The sequence below is a fragment of the Terrapene carolina genome, unplaced genomic scaffold (assembly GCF_002925995.2).
Source record: "Terrapene carolina triunguis isolate 2854851 unplaced genomic scaffold, T_m_triunguis-2.0 Scaffold25, whole genome shotgun sequence".
Classification (NCBI taxonomy): domain Eukaryota; kingdom Metazoa; phylum Chordata; order Testudines; family Emydidae; genus Terrapene; species Terrapene triunguis.
In genome coordinates, this window is record NW_020664376.1 from 2386659 (window position 1) to 2392795 (window position 6137).

Below are 6137 nucleotides of genomic sequence, written 5' to 3' on the forward strand. Positions count from 1 at the left end.
CAACACTGCAGATATAATTTCCCATAAAAGTTTACCATGCGTTCAGAATTGGTTTGTCCTCCCCCCCCAAAAAAATATGGCTTTCCTCATTTTTTGCCATTACAAACAACCAGCCTTATGTATTCCATATAGGACTTGTCTACATGAGGGTTTAAAGGTCTAATGTTAGCACATTAGAAAATGCATGATAACTGACATGTTTTAAAAGTCCACTGTAGACAAGGTACACTGCCCCTAACCTATCCTCCTCCATAGCCTTTAACCCAACATTTACAAAAATGGTAAAGACACATTGTCTATCCTCGACTTTTAGAAAGCATTAGATAGGGCAGGATAGCTAACACATCTTAAATTCTAGTCAAAGCAAGGCCACAATTTCTACAGGTGACGTGGGCAGGAAAGAAGCATTTTTCAGAAGTCAATGTAGCAACTGGCTTGTAGCTTCAGAATTTCTAGACTTTAGTTCTTTGAGTAAAAGGTAATTCTGTTGCTTAAAATAGACAATACTGTGGGAAATGATCTCATCACGTTAATGTGAGCAAGCCTGCTAAATGGCCCATTCCCAGTAATGCTGAATTCAACTACATTAGTCTTCACATAATACTTTGAAAACCTTTTATGAATTTCTGTCTAGCTTCCTGGATTCACCATATGGCATAGATGCTGAGGAGATTACACAACCAGGAGATGCTAAATGGATTATTTCATATAAAGGGAACAAAAAAAACAGTGGTCTATTCATGAAACATCTGCTCGTCTCTGCAGGCTTCCTGTTGGCTTTTCTATTAATCCTTCAAGTGAGAGCTGACAAAGAGCACAAGAATTCAGAGTCCCTTATAAAAAGAGAGAGGCCATCCAAAAAAGCAACCTTAAAAACATAACACTGTATATTATATTAATATAATAGAATGGGGAGATGCAGTCAGAAAAGTGCTTCAGGATTGACCACACGCAGAATAGTGGATATGACCATCTACTTTCATAAGAAGAAGAAGACTGGAAAGTCTGTTGATGGTAAAAAGTGAGTATTGAGATTAGAACTCAAAGATCACTATGCCATCTGCACTGTATTAGGCCCATTGCTTAGGTAGGTCATTTACTACTATATTGGACAAAAGAGTAGAATATTGCATCACGCTTCAACTTAAGGTTCTGTTTATAAACTGTTTATAAATGGTTAATAGATGTTATAAGCATATTACAGAAATGAGTAGTATGTTATAGATGGTTACAAGTGCAACAATCGTAGATGACAGATGGTTATAAGCAACCCGGTGGACTCAGACAGTTGAACCACCACTTAATAAAACATCTATTCATCATATGTTAACCCTTTATAACAGGGGTGCACAATCTTTTCCAGTCAAGCCCCCCCCTTAGCGGAATCTGTCTGCGCTCCCCTCAATTACTGCACAGCTAAAGCTTCCTCAGCAGTGGAGCTTGGGCTGAAGATGGAGCTGGGAGGTGGATCTGGCCTGGAGATGGCGCAGGACTGGGGGTGGAGCGGGGCTGGGAGTGTGGTGCTCTCTCTGGCATGTTCCTCCACAGTTTGGAGACCACTGCTTTTTAACTACTTATAAGTGGAATTTTATATTCTAAAGAAATTGAATCCTGCATCATCATCAGCAAGGAGATGGCGTAGCAAAGATAGGTGTTCCCTCATCTCTAATTTCTGTGTTTAAACAGAAAACATTCTCTTCCACACAAACTCAGTTCTAAAGCATGGACAAAATTAGATCTCTTGGGACAGAATACTAAGAACTAGTTTTAGTAATTTTTAGCATACAGAGTAAATCAAAGTCTATTTCCTGGACAGAGGAACATTGTTTTGATTCACAACCATTCATAAAGTTTTGTTGTGCAAAACCCGGGACCTCTGTGGAGCTTGTCCTTGGGAAATCATGCCTGCTTGACATATTAGTGTGGAAAAGAGCCACTGACAACTTTTACAGCTCAAACATCATTGTTATGAAAATGACATGTTCAGTTTATGAAGCATGCACATGATTTTAAGCCAGTTTAAGATGTAAGGAAAACATTTTTCATCTGGTACCAGTCTTCTGAAAAAAAGTTTGTGCAAAAAGTAACCAGCAGGTGGTTATTACTTCACCCTCCACACTCTTCAAATCTTAAATGCTAAACTGGATCTTCAAGCCAGAGCCTGCAGGAGTCAGTGAGGAGCCCAAACGTGATAGACACTGTCCAGCCACGTGAGAAAATGTAGTCCTTAAGCTAGTCTAAATAAACATACAAACAAAATGCTAAACACTCTTAGATGCTTCCTTCATCTCCAACTATCCTTCTGTTTCTTCCTGTTTGTCCAGATGCCTCTCAGAATCAGGCCAGATGAACATAATCCAGGCTCTAGGCATACCCCACCTCAGTGCCCCAATGTGATCCTTCCCCCGCTTGTGGTGGTCACCACAAGGGCACCCCTGCACACAAGTCATCTGATAGGTTAATGGGGGGGATGACCACCATCTAGTGGAAAGTTGGGGACTCCTACTTCCCAGTGAGTGCCCCCTCTTTTCTGGTTGGCTGTGGTCAGTTCCAGAGGCGAGAACACTCAGCCCCCCTCCTACCTGAGCAGAGGATTGTGCATCAACTCCTGCCAGCACAGGCCCAGCAGAGCCATGGTGACTGGTAGGATCCTTCTCTTCCAGGCTGTCTGTAGACTAAGACACATGCCACTCCATCAGTTACTCTCTGGTGACTTTTTCTAAGTCATGTCCACAACCATGAGGCTAGAAACCCCCCCCCCCCCGCCGCCACAGAAGCTTGAAATTAAATTTGAACTAAAATAAACTACTCAAACATGAGGAAAATGATGCAGAGACCACTTGTGCCAATGCAAATAGGAACAGAGGACTGTTCTGGAGCCCAGTCTTTTATACTAGCAGGAAGAATATTAGATCAACATGGTGATGCGCACTGGGCCCCCAACAGTGAAACTGTTTTAGAACAGCTCTGGTATTGCAAGGCACCTCACATGTAGCCCAGAGCTGGCATCTGCAGAAGCAGTTCCTATTACATGGTTTTCACAAAAGCATTAACAGCAGTTTTCAGACCTTCTGTAAGAAATGAGAGGAGCACTTCATTCCCCCCCTTCCCCCATACAGAGATGCATGTCATACCAGTATCTTTTAAACTTAACAGCCCATATGCAAATTCTAGCCAAGCTTCCATCCATTCTTTTTTTCAAAGCACTGTATAAAATATGTCATTAAACACACACTAAGCACATGACCATTCTGTGTAGCTACCTAGTGTAAACTAATACTGGCTCAAAGTATTTCCTACTAATCTCCTCTGCATTCTCTAACTCACAATTTTAGAAAACGAAACCTGGATTGAAGTTAATCTGGTTATAAACATATACGTTTGCATTTGCAATTTCATTCCTTGCATGTATTTTTTTTTATGCTGACCACCTTATTCCCATGTTTTTGTAGCATAACATGGCAATCAACCAAGGCAAGAAACTTTTTGACTACTCCCTGGCTTTTGTTTGTACCTTCTCCTGCTTAGTGCGTGCCATCTTCAGCCTATTTTAATGGTTGATGTTTGAGTTTTCTGTCATCATGAGCATCTTTTCTCACAAATTACATTAGTTCTTCACTTAGAGCAGCAGCATATTCAGAGGACCAGCCAATTCCCATTGAACAGCGTGCTGGCAGAAGGGAGTAAAGAATTCTGTTAGTCATTGGCCCCCTACAAGAAATTTGCAGAGATCTCATAAGAGGATCACATTCATCAAAACAGTATCCTATTCTATTAGAGATGAGCATTTCTGTGGAAGACATGAAACTTTGATTTTCAGAGCCTTTTACTCAATTGGATTTTCTGCACTGACCGAGTGCATTTCTGACCTTGTTGAGTCTTGATGTAACCTGAGGAAACAAACACAGGGAGACTGATTTGCACAGATAAGAAGTCTGTGTGAACGGAACCTGTATCTCCTGAATCCCAGAACTCTGCCTTAAACAGAAGGCCAGCTTGAATTTCTCCAATTGATTTTCTTTTGTCAGTCATGCATGCATATAGACATTTCAACTAAATGGATGGGGGACCCAAAATGGACTACTTCTTGGAATTAAGTACCAAAAGAGTTAACATCTAACAAGGTTCTGCAGCACACAACCAATTTTAAAACTTTGAACTCAGACTTGGAAAGCAAAGCCCAGTGAGTATACTGCTTTAGAAACTCATACTGGAGGTACGCTTGCCCTTCTTATGAAATATATCATAGTAGTTTCATTTCTTACCACCTGCAGGACATCCCTCCGTAAATGTGTGTCAGATACAGAATTAAAGCCTGTTGATAATGCTCACAGAACAGAATGAATAGACTAAATATATTAATTACATCTGATACGTTTCAGTTTCCTTTCTTGGACCCTTAGAAGTGACAGCTTTTTAGGAAGTACTTCTTATTGAGCACCCTTCAAATACCTCAAGGAAATTAGAAACTTGGGTGGCATATTTTAAAGCTGAGGGATCACACATCATCTAAGAACAAAAATGAAAAATGGTGAGGTCTTAACATTGCAAACAATAGGTTTGTGTTTAGCTAAAGGAGCAACTTATTTTTCTTCTTAATGGTTAAGCCATCTAAAAACCAGATGACAAAAGGAATAGACTTTTTATGCTGTCGTTTACACATAACCATGTGTCAGTTTCACAGTCAATTACTTGCAAAACAAGTGGCCTTTTCAAGATAAAAGTTTCTAACATAAGATTCTTTGATCTCAAGAGCTTATTCATTACATACATCATTAACCCATTTCAGTGGACTGCTCTACATAATAACTAGAGTAAAAGCTGTTGGAAGGTATTTATCTTAAAATCTTGATATTTCAAGAATAAGTGTTATGTCTGTAGTGTGGGAAGAAAGAATGACCATTGTAAAAACTAAAAGAAAAAATACTTCTGAGGACCCAAGAGAAAGTATGTAAAATGATTGCACCACTTGGATTACTAGGGTAGGGGGCTAGCTATCACCATGTATGACAGTACGCCACACATGCCACAATGTCGCACATCACATACTGTATCTGCCCTGTACTTTTTATATAGGTGACTTTGGGAAGTGCATCTTCTGGGCTGTAACATAAGTTTTCTTGGATCGAGGAAAAAAAAATCAGCCATATTTCTAACCCACTAGACAGAGGCTGAGAAAGTTGTCATGGCAACTGCACCTACAAAACGAGAATTTCCACTGCCAAGTCTAGTTTTATTTCTTATAACTATCTAAAGCATCAAATAAATCCCTAAGTAGATCAAGCAATGGGGACCAGCTGTAAGGGGAGGTGTATAGTCCCTCTATCCCTCACTTACAGAAGCACCAGTGGGCTTTAGTGCCCTGACATCTTCCCTGCCCAGGCTCTCAAGGAGGGCAGGCATGGGGACCAGCAGGAAGGGATTGATCCCAAACACAAACTTTCACTCCTCTGCTCGCTGAGTCACTATCCTCTACTTGGTACAACTTCACCTGGGGACTTGCAGCAACCTTATGAAAATGCCATATTGTCTTCTTAGCAATAACCACTTAATAGCAGAACAATCATCACCTCAATCATCTTAACTAACTGATCTGCTCCTAATTAATTGCCTGATTCATTAATGTATATTTGATCTGCTCAACTGGGTCATCAGCTAAATGATTACTTTGCTGTTCCCCTACCAAATTCTGCTCTGACATGCACGTGTTCACTTCAGAGTTAGCCCAAGTGATCAGCGCCTACGTCTAAGCGCCTGGATTGGCCTAGATGAGGTGTGAGAAGTCAATCTGCAAAGCCATACTTGATTTACTGGGTCTATATTGGTGCTGCACTCACTCATACAAGACACTAGCACTTCTGGGATCAGATCCCATGGTTCTTTGCACTTCAGTAAGATAAGAGGCTCTCTGATGCTTTCCCAGTGAATTGTGGGAGAACTTGTGTGTTCCTCTGGACATCCTGGAGCAGAATTGTGGGAAGGCACTGGAAGACTATCTGCACCCAAGTGACGAGTTTCAGAGGGGTAGCCATGTTAGTCTGTTTCAGCAAACAACGAGGAGTCTTGTGGCATCTTAAAGACTAACTAATTTATTAGAGCATAAGCTTTTGTGGGCTATGACCCACTTCTTCAGATGT